The following is a 14,975-nucleotide window of genomic DNA, read 5'->3' as shown; positions in this document are numbered from 1 at the left end:
CTTGAACCACCCAGTTTATAATCTAGCATAGTGTCTCAGTGTCTCCTGACCCTCCTGTCTCAGCCTCCAGTATCGTATGCTGCAGTAGTTTACATGTGTCGGGGGGCTAGGGTCGTTGGTTATCATCTGGAGTACTTCTCCGTTCCTTAATCCGGTGGTTTGTGTGAATTTAAGTATGCTCTCTCTAATTCTCTCCTTCTCTCTTTCTTTCTCTCTCTCTCTCGGAGGACCTGAGCCCTAGGACCATGCGTCAGGACTTACCGGGCATGATGAACTCCTTGCCGTCCGCCAGTCCACCTGGCCTTGCTGCTGTTTCAGTTTCAACTTTCTGCCTGCGGCTATGGAACCCTGACCTGTCCACCGGACGTGCTACCTCCCAGACCTGCTGTTTTCAACTCTCTAGAGACCGCAGGAGCGGGTAGAGATACTCTTAATGATCGCTATGAAAAGCCAACTGACATTTACTCCTGATTATATTTGACCATGCTGGTCATTTATGAACATTTGAACATCTTGGCCATGTTCTGTTATAATCTCCACCCGGCACAGCCAGAAGAGGACTGACCACCCCTCATAGCCTGGTTCCTCTCTAGGTTTCTTCCCTAGGTTTTGGCCTTTCTAGGGATTTTTCCTAGCCGCCGTGCTTCTACACTGCTATTTGCTTGCTGTTGGGGTTTTAGGCTGGGTTTCCCTGTACAGCACTTCGAGATATTAGCTGATGTACACAAGGCGTATATCAAAATAAACTATGATTTGATTTGCCATAGAAACTCTGATTGGTGTATGAGTCGCCGGGTCGAATATTCAAGGAATCCCCGTCGACCACGCCATGGGTAGTAAAAGTACCCAACTTCACACTTGGAGTAAAAAGTAAAGATACTTGAGTCTTTCCTGTAAAAGATGGAAAGTCCACCCATTAAAATACTACTAAAGTAAAAGTCCAAAAAGAGATACATAAGTATCAATAAGTAAACAAGTATAAATAATTCAAATTCTTATATTAAGCAAACCATACGGCAACATTTCCCTTGTTTTTTAAATGTATTTATGAAGCCAGGGCAACTACAACACGCAGTGAGCTCCTCCAGTCAGAGGCAGTAGGATGACCAGGGACGTTCTCTGTTTAGGTGAGTCCTCTCAGATCAAGAGCAGTAGGTATGGCCAGGGACGTTCTTTCGTTTAGTGAAGTCCACCAGAATGCAAGCAGTAGGCGATGACCAGGGATGTTCTCTGTTTCGTGAGCTCTACCAGATCAGGAGGCTCAAAATCAAATTCAAATCAAATCAAATTTTATTTAGTCACATCATGGGTTAGCAAGATGTTAATGCGAGTGTAGCGAAATGCTGGTGCTTCTTTACGTTTCCGACAATGCAGTAATAACCAACAGTAATCTAACGCTAACAATTCCACGCTACTTAACCTACACACACACCAACTGTGAACGGGATAAAGAATATGTACTAAAATGATATAGTGGATGATGGGTGGTACAAGAACCGGCACATGGCACGATGCAGTAGATGGTATAGAGTAGGTATATACATATGAGCATAGTACTGTAGGGTATGAACTAAAGTGCCATAGTTAAAGGTAGTGGTAGCTGTATTGCATAAAGATGGCAAGATGCCCAGTAGATGAATAGAGTTTACAGTAAGTATACATATGAGGATAGGGTAATGTAGGGTACTGTAACATTGTATTAAAGTGCATTGCTTAAAGTGGTAGTGGTACATTTATTAATAATTTCCATCAATTCGCCATTTTTTAAAGTGGCTGGAGTTGAGTCAGTATGTTGGCAGCGGCCGGCTAAATGTTGTGTGGGCTGTTTAACAGTCTGATGGCCTTGAGATAGAAGCTGTTTTTCAGTCTCTCTCGGTCCTGCTTTGATGCACTGTACTGACCTCGCCTTCTGGATGATAGCGGGGTGAACAGGCAGTGGCGTTGGGGTGTTGTTGTCCTTGATGATCTTATGGCCTTCCTGTGACATCGGTGTTGTAGGTGTCCTGGATGGCAGGTAGTTGGCCCCTGGGTGAGTTTCTTCTGCAGAACCTCACTACCCTCTGGAGAGCTCTACGGTTTTGGGGCGGAGCAGTTGCCGTACCAGCCGGTGAATACAGCCGACAGGATGTCTCGATTGCTGCATCTGTAGAAGTTTGTGAGTGCTTTTGGTGACAAGCGAATTTCTTCACCTCCATGAGGTTGAAGAAGGCGCTGCCTGCCGCCTTCTTCACAACGCGACTGTCTGTGTGGGTGGGACCAATGCAGTTTGTCCGTGATGTGTACACCGAGGAATTAAACTTTCCCCTTCTCCACTACCTTTGCACCCGTGATGTGGATACGGGTGGCCTCCCTCTGGCTGTTTCCCTGAAGGTCCACAATTCATCAGTCTCCTTTGTTTTGTTGACGTTGGTATGAGGTTAAAGCCACGAATGCTGATTGTCTGACAGCTGCGCTATATCCGACCGTATACCAATGGGTATGACAAATCATTTATTTTTACTCCTCTAATTACATTGGTAACCAGTTTCTAATAGCAATAAGGCACTTCGTGGTTTGTGGTATATGGCCAATATACCTTGGCTAAGGGCTGTATCCCTAAGAACAGCCCTTGCCTGTTGTATATTGGCCATATACCATACCGACTCGGGCCTAACTGCTTAAATTTAACCCTCAGAGAGTTCTATGCTAGAATATAACTCTAACTTCCCTCCTTGCTTGCAATGATGATATGTGGTTGTTTTACCTACTTTAGTTCAACGCACTGATTGTGACTCTGGATAAGAGCGTCTGCCGAAGGACTAACATGTAAATGTAACTTGTGTCTTTGACCAGATCCTGATGACGGTGTGAACGGAGACCATCCCAGTACTCGTTCCAGCCGACCACAGAGGACGGAGAAGAAAGACTACCTTGTGAGTACATCTACGTGTTGAACGTCTTTCAAAAAGTATTCAGACGCCTTGACTCTTTCCACATTTTGTTACGTTACAGCCTTATTCTAAAATGGATTAGATCTAACATCACACAAGGACACAGCAAAAAAACATATTTATAGAAATTGGTTGTAAATGTATTAAAATTTAAAACAGAAATACCATATTTTACAGTAGGAATCGGATTTATTTTCTGCTTATGCATTCTCATTTCGACGCCAAATCTACCCCTGGTGTGCTTGGTCAAAGAGGTCTATTTTTATGTCTTCTGACCCCAAAGCACCAGTTCCAATCCAAGTGTCAGTGCCGTTYTAGTCAACTCCAGTCGTTTACATYTTGTTGGATGACATGGAAAATAAAGCTCTTTGGCGTCGAAATGAGAACGCATAAGCAGAAGGGGRAAAAAACACATACCTACTGTAAAATATGATGGTGGATCTTGTTGAAAACGTTGACTAAGAAGACTATGATAACATAACGACACTGAGTCTGCATGCCAAATGCTAACCCATTCACTATAAAGGGGATAACCGTAAAGGAACGGTGTGTAATTTGAGACGCAGAAAACGAAAGGTGTGCTTGAAGTAAACGGTCAAATCATATGGAAACGCAAAGTGGACCAGCACTAGGCTTGGCAAGCCTTCTCACATCAACATAGTATGGGCTCATGAGTGGCGCAGTGGTCTAACACATTGCATCTCAGTGCAAGAGCCGTCACTACAGTCCCTGGTTCGAATCCAGGCTGTATCACATCCGGCCGTGATTGGGAGTCCCATAGGACAGCGCACAATTGGCCCAGCGTCCGGTTTTGTACGGGGTCGGCCGTCATTGTAAATAACAATTTGTTCTTACCTGTCTTGCGTAAGTTAAATAAAGGTTAATATGTTTGTATTTTTTGTAAGTATGTCCTCCTCTCCTCATCCAGTCTGATGTGTGGCTATTTGTTTCTCCTCAGAAACCAGCCATCAACGGCCTGCCGCCCACTCCTAAAGTCTTGGTGAGTGGCCCGTCTCCACGACCCTTCTGAGGCCCGAATTCCCTTCATACTTTAGACCACGATTCCACTTCATATTTTAGACCCTTTACCCTTCATACTTTAGACCCTATTTCCCTTCATTACTTTAGACCCTATTCCCTTCATACTTAGACCCTATTCCCTTCATACTTTAGACCCTATTCCCTTCATACTTAGACCCTATTCCCTTCATACTTTAGACCCTATTCCCTTCATACTTTAGACCCTATTCCCTTCATACTTTATATGCCCTTCATACACTTTAGACCCTATTCCCTTCATACTTTAGACCCTATCCCTTCAACTTTAGCACCCTATTCCCTTCATACTTACTATATCCTTTAGAGCCTTCGTAAACTGTCTTGTGGCTGTCGTAACTGTCTGTGGGCTGTGCGTAACTGTCGTGGGCTGTCGTAACGTCTGTGGTTCGTAACTGTCTGTGGCTGTCGTAACTGCCTGTGGGCTGTCGTAACTGCCTGTGGGCTGTCCGCGAACTGCCTGTGGGCTGTCGTAACTGCCTGTGTGGGCCGTCGCTAACTGCACTGTGGGCTGTCGTAACTGTCTGTGGCTGTCGTAACTGTCTGTGGGCTGTCGTAACTGTCTGTGGGCTGTCGTAACTGTCTGTGGGCGTTCGTAATGCGGGCTGTCGTACTGCTGTGGGCTGTCGTAACTGCTCTGTGGGCTGTCGAACTTGCCTGTGGGCTGTCGTAACTGCCTGTGCCTGTCGTACACTGCCTGTGGGCTGTCGTAACTGCGGGCTCGTTATGCTGGGGCTGTCGTAATTGTCTGTGAGCGCTGTCGTTTAATTGTCTGTGAGCTGTCGTAATTGTCTGTGAGCCTGTCGTAAATTGTCTGTGGCTGTCGATTCTGGGCTGTCGTAAATTGTCTGTGGGCTTCGTAACTGCCTGTGGGCTGTCGTAACTGCCTGTGGGCTGTCGTAACTGTCTGTGGGCTGTCGTAACTGTCTGTGGGCTGTCGCAACAACACTGTCTGTGAGCTGCATAATAACAGTGGACTCTAGTTTTTGTGGTCATGTGTGTATTATGGTTATCCATCTCTCATATTCCCTTTTAAAATACCCTGGCTGACATTTAAAAAATGATCCATCTAACGACCCTACTTAAATAAATAGTTCACACATTTTTTGTTCCTCCAAAATGATTTTTTTTAGTTTCCTTACCCTGGGAGCAGTCTTTGGACAAGGGAGACATCTGGGTTTGTTTACGTTCTGATTTGGTCCTCTATGTCACTACTCTAGATGGGGGCCTGTTTCTCCAAGGTGTTTGATGGCTGCCCACTGAAAATCAACTGTGCCACGTCATGGATACACCCTGATACCAAAGGTTACACACACACACACACACACACACACACACACACACACACACACACACACACACACACACACACACACAACAACGTTTCATTGAGTGAGTGTGTCACACACTATTCAATATATTTCTACTGTTTTATTTTAGACCAGTACCTTATATTTGGGACAGAGGATGGGATCTATACCCTCAACCTGAATGAGCTGCATGAAGCCACCATGGAACAGGTAGGAACACATGGGGTTCTCTGGGGATAACCAAGCCATGACTCAGCGATTTTGACCTGCAGTACTGGGGCTCTCTGGGGATAACCAAGTCATGACTCAGCGATTTTGACCTGCAGTACTGGGGCTGTCCAGGAGGAGGACTTAGGATCACTGCTTTCAAGCACTAATATTATGAGATCTGTTGTCCTCTGTATCCGTAAAGTAATGAGTTATTCAATGTCTTAATTGTCTCGTGTTCCCCCTCTAGCTGTTCCCCAGGAAGTGTACCTGGCTCTACATCATCAACAACAACCTGATGTCTCTGTCAGGTGAGTCAGTAAGCAGGGCATAACATTTMACTTTTTAGTCCACCAGCCACTGTGGCAGGTAAATTTTAAAAAATCTACCAGCCACTCATATTTTTTTAACAGACAAAAACTGATGAGCGTGCTTTGTAATGTTTGTCTAAAACAATACATGTATTAATATTAAAGAAGTAATGTGGTATATTATTTATTTTTTAATTTTGTTCCCTGAGTCTATTAACCTAAATAACACAGATGAGAGAGAAATGTTCACGTGCCCCTTWAAGGGTGGAAGGTTACTATGGTAACGTGACTTGAGTCACTGCCTGTGACAGTGAGTCTGACTAGTAGCCGTGTGTTTGGTCTTCTCTTCCCTTGAAAGCTCAAACATTTGAAAAACAACCTAGCTTGTGAACAAAACAAAGTAAAATAGAAAAGATGTTGAAGCGGGAGGTGGAATAGGCTRTATAGGATTCGTAGTTATTTGACTTTGTGCGATTTTAATTTACCAGCTATGAAACAAAATGGCAGAAATACTTTGAAAACAGTGACTGCAGCATTTATTTAACTATAAATGTGATCATACTTGACTTTTTATTCACAAATATATATAAAATGGGGGGGGRATAGCAACACTGCTCTTTATTAAGCTTTACGTATCGGCCTCACGACTTTCGTCAGCGCTTTAACAATATTTCTTATCCCAGTTATTTMATTTCAAATCGGTGAAGGGAAGTGAACAAGTGCACACTTTAGGAGACAGGAGAGAGAGTTGGGATATAGCCTAGGTAAAGTTCAGTGTGATGTGTAGTGCCATCCTACTGAAGAGTAGGCCCTATGCCCCGGCTCAGAGAATATCTAATCTCTGGTTTCTTCTTCTTCTTCTCTTCCTCTTGGGCTCTGTCCCTCTTCCTCCTCCTCTTCCTCTGGTCTGGCTTGATTTGGTATTCTACTAACCGGCTTCATCAGAAGGTAATCATCACATTCACAAATCATCATCATCGCAGTCGCACCCCTCATCGTCATACCTCTGTATTTTATCCCACCCCTTGTTCACCCCTAACTATAGGGATGCAACATTTTGGTTACTGTCCCAAAATTCCTGTTTTTTTTTCAAGAAATCCTAGTTAGAATATTCCTGGAATCAGTATGGAATAAGAAGGMAATCCAGGAAATCTCTAAACGGGATTTCTCGAAAACCGAGGGAATTTGCGTAAAATAACCAGGATTTTGCATCCTTACCCCTCCCCTTTTCAACATCAAGCTAACTCCAGCCACATGCCTGTATGTTCAGATACAAGTTAATATGATATCATATAGCTCCTTAAAACTAAATTGCTGTTGATGGTGAATACGTCTACACTAATAATAATACTAAGTGTTTCTGCCATGTATCCTCTTTTGATCTAGTTTCCCTAGTCCTTCAATCTGTCTCTGTGTTGTCGTCTGTTCAACTATACAGGAATGTTTTGGAGAGATGTCATGACCACTGTAAGAGATGTGACCCCCCCCAGAAACAACAACATGTCTATGTCCCAAATGACATTCTATTCCCTATATAGTGCACTTCTTCCCCCCCCCCCCCTGGTCAACAGTCGTGCCCTACATAGGGAATAGGGTGCATCACATCCCTGTTTTTCCTATAATGTGATTGTTTATGTGATCACAGGGAAGACCTTCCAGCTCCACTCGCATAACCTGATTGGTCTGTTTGAGCAGCTGAAGAAGCCTGGTCTCGCCTCTCAGTTCCACACACACCGCTTCCCAGACAAGATGTTACCAAGGTGACACACACACACCGCTTCCCAGACAAGATGTTACCAAGGTGACACACACCACACACCGCTTCCCAGACAAGATGTTACCAAGGTGACCACACACACACACCGCTTCCCAGACAAGATGTTACCAAGGTGACACACCACACACCGCTTCCCAGACAAGATGTTACCAAGGTGACACACACACACCGCTTCCCAGACAAGATGTTACAAGGTGACACACACACCGCTTCCCAGACAAGATGTTACCAAGGTGACACACCACACAACCGCTTCCCAGACAAGATGTTACCAAGGTGACACACACACACCACACACGCACACCGCTTCCCAGACAAGATGTTACCAAGGTGACACACACACACACACCGCTTCCCAGACAAGATGTTACCAAGGTGACACACACACACACACCGCTTCCCAGACAAGATGTTACCAAGGTGACACACACACACACACCGCTTCCCAGACGAGATGTTACCAAGGTGACACACACACACACACCGCTTCCCAGACAAGATGTTACCAAGGTGACACACACACACACCGCTTCCCAGACAAGATGTTACCAAGGTGACACACACACACACCGCTTCCCAGACAAGATGTTACCAAGGTGACACACACACACCGCTTCCCAGACAAGATGTTACCAAGGTGACACACACACACACACCGCTTCCCAGACAAGATGTTACCAAGGTGACACACACACACACCGCTTCCCAGACGAGATGTTACCAAGGTGACACACACACACACACCGCTTCCCAGACGAGATGTTACCAAGGTGACACACACACACACCGCTTCCCAGACAAGATGTTACCAAGGTGACACAACACACACCGCTTCCCAGACGAGATGTACCAAGGTGACACACACACACACACACCGCTTCCCAGACAAGATGTTACCCAAGTGAGAGGCACGGGGGTCTATCTATTGTCCTCAACAGAGGCTGTGTTGACACTATATGACTGTGTCGTGTTCAGTAGGTATGAAACGGAGAGAAATGGGAAGATACACTGGCTGGTGAAAGTATTAATCCCCATTGGAGTTTTTCCTATATTGTTGCCTTACAACCTGGAATTAAAATACATTTTTGGGGGGGGTTGTATCATTTGATTTATAAAACATGCCTACCACTTTGAAGATGCAAAATATGTTTTTATTGTGAAACAAACAAGAAATAAGACAAAAAAAACTACACTCAGCGTGCATAACTATTCACCCCCCCAAAGTCAACACTTTGTAGAGCCACCTTTTGCAGTAATTACAACTGAAAGTCTCTTGCGGTATGTCTCTCTAAAGCCGTGTGGCTCAGTTGGTAGAGCATGGCGCTTGCAACGCCAGGGTTGTGGGTTCAATTCCCACGGGGGGACCAGGATGAATATGTATGAACTTTCCAATTTGTAAGTCGCTCTGGATAAGAGCGTCTGCTAAATGACTTAATGTAAATGTTAAATGCTTGCACATCTAGCCACTGGGATTTTTGCCCGTTCTTCAAGGCAAAACTGCTCCAGCTCCTTCAACTTGGATGGGTTCCGCAGGTGTACAGCAATCTTTAAGTCATACCACAGATTCTCAATTGGATTGAGGTCTGAGCTTGACTAGGCCATTCCAAGACATTTAAATGTTTTGTTCGTGGTAATTTCCTGTATTACTCAAAGATGAGAGAGCCAACCACACACAAGTCAGAGTTATATTATAAAGTCCACCTCTAATTATATATGAGCTTCACCATAGCCCTTTTTGACTCTCAGATCAATTCAGTGTCTATAAAGGAATTCTCTGAGAGTTCCTACAAAACAATTCTTAGTATCTTGGTCCCGTGTGGCTCAGTTGGTAGAGCATGGCGCTTGCAACGCCAGGGTTATGGGTTCATTCCCCACGGGGGACCAGGATGAATATGTATGAACTTTCCAATTTGTAAGTCGCTCTGGATAAGAGCGTCTGCTAAATGACTTAAATATAAATGTTAAATGTATCATTTATAGCCAAGACACACCCCTCTCAACTCACATGACGAACAACAGATCTTAGGAACTTTTACTTGAAAGAGGAGTATCCCATAGCCAGATAGCATTAGCTATAAATTATCGTTCAGTTTGGTCTCCTAAGACGAGGTTCCAATCTCGTGCTTGGTACAAAACATTACCTCATCCAATGGCATATACAATTGTCAATTCTAGATACTCCCATCTCAAATACACCCCCTCTTGGACAAGATCAGAAAAGACAGTGATCTCTTAGGTCATATACTAAGGTCAAGATAAGGGCAACCTCAGAGGGAACATACAATGGTTATAGACACATCCCATAAGAAGACAAGCCTCCATTCTGTCCTCCTCCCCTTCTGATATTCTTCATAGCATCACATGGTTTAACAGATACATTGACATATGAAGACAAGCCTGACCTCTCCCCTATCTGGGCCCCAAGTGACTAAGCCCTCGCTGGAACGGAAAATGCAACTGCCGACAGTATAGTTCAAAAAGAGACATTCTAACTGACAAGTATCCCACATAAGCATAATATGGAAGTAAATAAAACATCTTATTTATCTATGTTACCTAACTAATTCTGATTCAGCCACGACAGTTTCCCCTTAAACCATTAGAGTGTTGCTTTACTGTTATGCTTAGGGTATTGTCCTGCTGGAAGGTGAACCTCCGTCCCAGACTCAAATCTCTGGAAGACTGAAACAGGTTTCCCTCAAGAATTTCCCTGTATTTAGCCCATCCATCATTCTTCAATTCTGACCAGTTTCCCAGTCCCTGCAGATGAAAAACATCCCCACAGCATGATGATGCCACCACCATGCTTCACTGTGGGGATGACTGTGTGTTGACCCAGCCTGACACTACGCTGTATGACTGTGTTGACCCCAGGCTGATGTGACTGTGTGTTGACCCCAGGCTGTGTGACTGTGTGTTGACCCCAGGCTGTTGACTGTGTGTTGACCCAGGCTGTGTGACTGTGTGTTGACCCGCTGTATGACTGTGTGTTGACCCGGCTGTGTGGACTGTGTTGACCCAGGCTGTGGCAACTGTGTGTTGACCCAGGCTGTTGACTGTGTGTGACCCAGGCTGTGTGACTGTGTGTTGACCCCAGGCTGTGTGACTGTGTGTTGACCCCAGGCTGTGTGGACTGTGTGTTGACCCCAGGCTGTGTGACTGTGTGTTGACCCCAGGCTGTGTGACTGTGTGTTGACCCAGGCTGTGTGACTGTGTGTTGACCCCAGGCTGTATGACTGTGTGTTGACCCCAGGCTGTTGGACTGTGTGTTGACCCCAGGCTGTATGACTGTGTGTGACCCCAGGCTGTGACTGTGTGTTGACCCCAGGCTGTATGACTGTGTGTTGACCCCAGGCTGTTCAGCGTTCAGCGTGTGTTGACCCCAGGCTGTGTGACTGTGTGTTGACCCCAGGCTGTGTGACTGTGTGTTGACCCCAGGCTGTGTGACTGTGTGTTGACCCCAGGCTGTGTGACTGTGTGTGTTCCCAGCTGTGTGACTGTTGTGTGACCCAGCTGTGACTGTGTGTTGGTCCAGCCTGACGTTTTCTCCTGCAGGAGGTTTGCCTTGACAACGAAGATCCCTGACACAAAGGGCTGTCACAGTGTTGCATTGGTGAGTTCACATCCCCCCCATGGTGGACAGAGCAAATATCAAGTCCCGCTACTTTGACTTACCTCACCTCTCTCTCTCTCTCTCTCTCTCTTCTCTCTCTCTCTCTCTCTCTCTCTCTCTCTCTCTCTCTCTCTCTCTCTCTCTCTCTCTCTCTCTGCTCTCTCTCTTCTCTCTCTCTCTCTCTCTCTCTCTCTCTCTGGGTTTCTCTCTCTCTCTCTCTGGGTTTCTCTCTCTCTCTCTCTCTTCTCCTCTCTCTCTCTCTCTGGGTTTCTCTCTCTCTCTCTTCTCTCTCTCTCTGGGTTACTCTCTCTCTCTCTCTCTCTCTCTCTCTCTGGGTTACTCTCTCTCCCTCACAGTGAGGAACCCCTATACGGGCCAAAGTACCTGTGTGGAGCGCTGCAGTCTGGGATAGTCCTGCTACAGTGGTATGAACCCATGCAGAGGTTCATGCTTATCAAGGTCAGTCCTTTTATCTATACTGAACATAAACGCAACTGTCAAGTTGTTGGCTTCATGAGCTGAAGCGGCACAAAAAAAACGTATTTCTCTGAATCTCACTAATGTGTTTTATATCCCTGTTAGTGGAGTATTTCTCCTTTGCCAAGATAATCCATCCACCTGACAGGTGTGGCATATCAAGAAGCTGATGAAACAGCATGATCATTACACAGATGCACCTTGTGCTGGGGGACAATAAAAGGCCACTCTAAAATGTGCAGTTTTGTCACACAACACAAAGCTACATATGTCTCAAGTTTTGAGGGAGCGTGTAATTGTCATGCTGACAGCAGGAATGTCCACCAGAGCTGTTGGCAGGAAATTGAATGTTCATTCTCTACCATAAGCCACCTCCAATGTCGTTTTAGAGAATTTGACAGTACGTCCAATCAGCCTCACAACCGCAGACCACGTGTAACCACGCCAGCTGATGAAACAGTGGGTTTTGCCAACTGGAAGAATTTATACACAAACTGTCAGAAACCGTCTCAGGGAAGCTCATCTGCGTGTTCGTCGTCCTCCCCGGGGTCTTGACCTGACTGTAGTTCAGCGTTGTAACCAACAGTGGGTAAATGCTCACCTCTGATGAACACTGGCACACTGAAGTGTGTTCTTCATGGATGAATCCTGGTTTGAACTGTACCGGGCAGATGGCAGACAGCGTGTAAGGAGTTGTTTATGCGAGAGGTTTGCTGACGTCAACGTTGTGAACAGAGTGCTCCATGGTGGCGGTGGGGTTATGGTATAGGCAGACATACGCTACAACACAATTGCATTTTATCGATGGCAATATGAATTCGCAGAGATACCATGATGAGATCGCCTCATGTTTCAGCATGAAAATGCACGGGCCCATGTCCCAAGGATCTGTACACAATTCCTGGAAGCTGAAAATGTCCCAGTTCTTCCATGGCCTGTATACTCACCAGACATGTCACCCAATGAGCATGTTTGGGATGCTCTGGATCGACGTGTACGACTGAGTGTTCCAGTTCCCCCCAATATCCAGCAACATCACACAGCCATTGAAGAGGAGTGGGACAACATTCCACAGGCCACAATCAACAGCCTGATCAACTCTATGCAAAGGAGATGTGTCACGCTGAATGAGGCAAATAGTGGTCTCACCAGATACTGACTGGTTTTCTGACCCACGTCCCTCCCTTTTTTAAGGTATCTGTGACCAACAAGATGCATATCTGTATTCCCAGTCATGTGATATCCATAGATGATTAGGGCCTAATGTATTTCAATTGACTGATTTCCTCATATGAAATGTAAAATCTTAGATTGTTTCATGTTGCTTTTATATTTTTGTTCAGTGTTTGTCCCACTGGGTAAAAAAGGTTCTGTTAGATGGTCTGTGAGGATTCGCACGACAAATCAAGAAGCATATAAAAAATGTTGAAATGTTATATTTTCTGCATCCAACAGCATGCATCGTTTACTTGTTTACCATGTTAAAACAGACATTTTTCTGTACCTGTTTTTTGTGATAATGGACCATTGTGATGCAAGGCACATTTCTGTGCAAACAGACAAAGAAACATCTCATCCTTTAGTAGGACCCACTTTACCTCCTCAGCATTACTTCCAGAGCCTCATCCCTCTCTCTCCTATCTCTCCTCTCCATCCTCTCTCACTCTCTCCTCTCTCTCCTCTCCATCCTCGCTCTCTCTCTCTCTCCTACCTCTCCTCTCTCTCCATCCTATCTCTCCTTTCCCTTTCCTTTCTCCCTCCTTGCTTTCTCACACCTCTYTCTCTCTCCTCTGATGATCTGTCCCTCAGCACTTTGACTTCCCCCTGCCCAGCCCTCTGAAGGTGTTTGAGATGTTGGTGGTTCCAGARCAGGAATACCCCATGGTGTGTATAGCGGTCAGCCAGGCCACGGAGCCAGGCCAGGTGGTCCGCTTTGAGACCATCAACCTCAACTCCTGCTCTTCCTGGTTCACTGAGATGGGATCAAGTAAGGAATTCACACACAGAAACACAACATTCATATCTATAGGCTACATTGAGTTATTTTCTTCATTAGTTTTATATGGCATTAGTGCGTATAGCCTATGCTTTAGGGCTTAACTGTACGCTCRCCCAATACACGCCAATTGCCAAATGCTTTTGGGAAAAAGTTAAGTTGATCCACTGAGGCAAAAAGGACAAMGTTGGAGTTTAATTCAARAGAAAAGCTACGARATGTAAAGTTGAAAATAAARAGAAGGGAGGCRGGGCCAGAACAGTCTAATGTTTGGGAGAGAGAMGTGGTAAAAGAGGATACTAGCAGTGTCGACTATGTGTTTACCACGTGATGATTGTGAGGCGCTATACGAATTCTTCAGTCACAAGACAGGGATTTTTCATAAATGCAAACGTCAAGGGAGAACTGTACTGTTTGAGATGGGTTTAAACGGAATAGTAGCCTGACTGAACTTTGGACACTGACTGTAGGTCTGTAACCTCTCACATAGCCCTAATATTATCTCCTGCTGAATTAAGCATTTCATGTAGTGAAATTATGCATCAAAATGTTAGTTTTTACTCTGGAACAGGAGAGGAGAAACGTGATTCTTTCAGCATCATGACAGAATGAATCTGTAGTTAGGGATCGTTTGTAATGCGATCTTTATCAGCATTATAAAAGCTGATTTTAGTATTTCAACCACATAAAATATGCATCCAAATCAAACTGAAATCTTATCAAAAGCACGTTGGTTCGTTTTAACAGCTTTTAATTTCCTTATAACCCGGTCAAACTGATGTCATTTGGAATAATTTTGCTAGTTAATTTTTAAAAATGCATTTTCTCCCCGGTCCCTAAATGTCTTTGCTGCAAACATTCGGGGGCTTTTCACCGTCATGTTTTCTCCGTCATGTAGTCGGGAGAGAGAGATCCAAAGAGGCACAACCTGGAACCAACTGAGCTAATGACCAGGTATCAGAGACTTGATTCAATTCAACACACCTTTGGTCTTAAAGGTCCGGTGAAATCAAAAACTTGTAAGTGCCTGCGCGGCACATGCCGGCACTGTAGGGCTTTGACCCCCTAACTCCACTTCTAGTTCCTAGACGATTCGTACGTTCTCCCACTCCCCGACCTAGGGTTGCCTACACTCCCACTCTTAGTCTAGCGACCGCATTCTACGTCTCTCTCAGCACTCCGCCACTAGGGCTTGCCTAATCCCCTGTCTAAGTCAGACACGATTCTACGTTCTCACTCCCGGTACTAGGTTTGCCTAAGTCACTTCTAGTTAGAGCGATCTCTACGTTCCCCACTCC

At 45.1% G+C, this 14,975-nt stretch overlaps 1 pseudogene; it reads left to right on the top strand.

The window, feature by feature from the left end:
* LOC112072063 (mitogen-activated protein kinase kinase kinase kinase 5-like) overlaps positions 1-14,975 on the top strand; it is an 80,170-nt pseudogene that overhangs the window by 56,964 nt on the left and 8,231 nt on the right.

Source organism: Salvelinus sp. IW2-2015, unplaced genomic scaffold (assembly GCF_002910315.2).
Source record: "Salvelinus sp. IW2-2015 unplaced genomic scaffold, ASM291031v2 Un_scaffold1811, whole genome shotgun sequence".
Classification (NCBI taxonomy): Eukaryota; Metazoa; Chordata; class Actinopteri; order Salmoniformes; family Salmonidae; genus Salvelinus; species Salvelinus sp. IW2-2015.
This window is presented reverse-complemented; position numbering and strand designations above follow the sequence as displayed.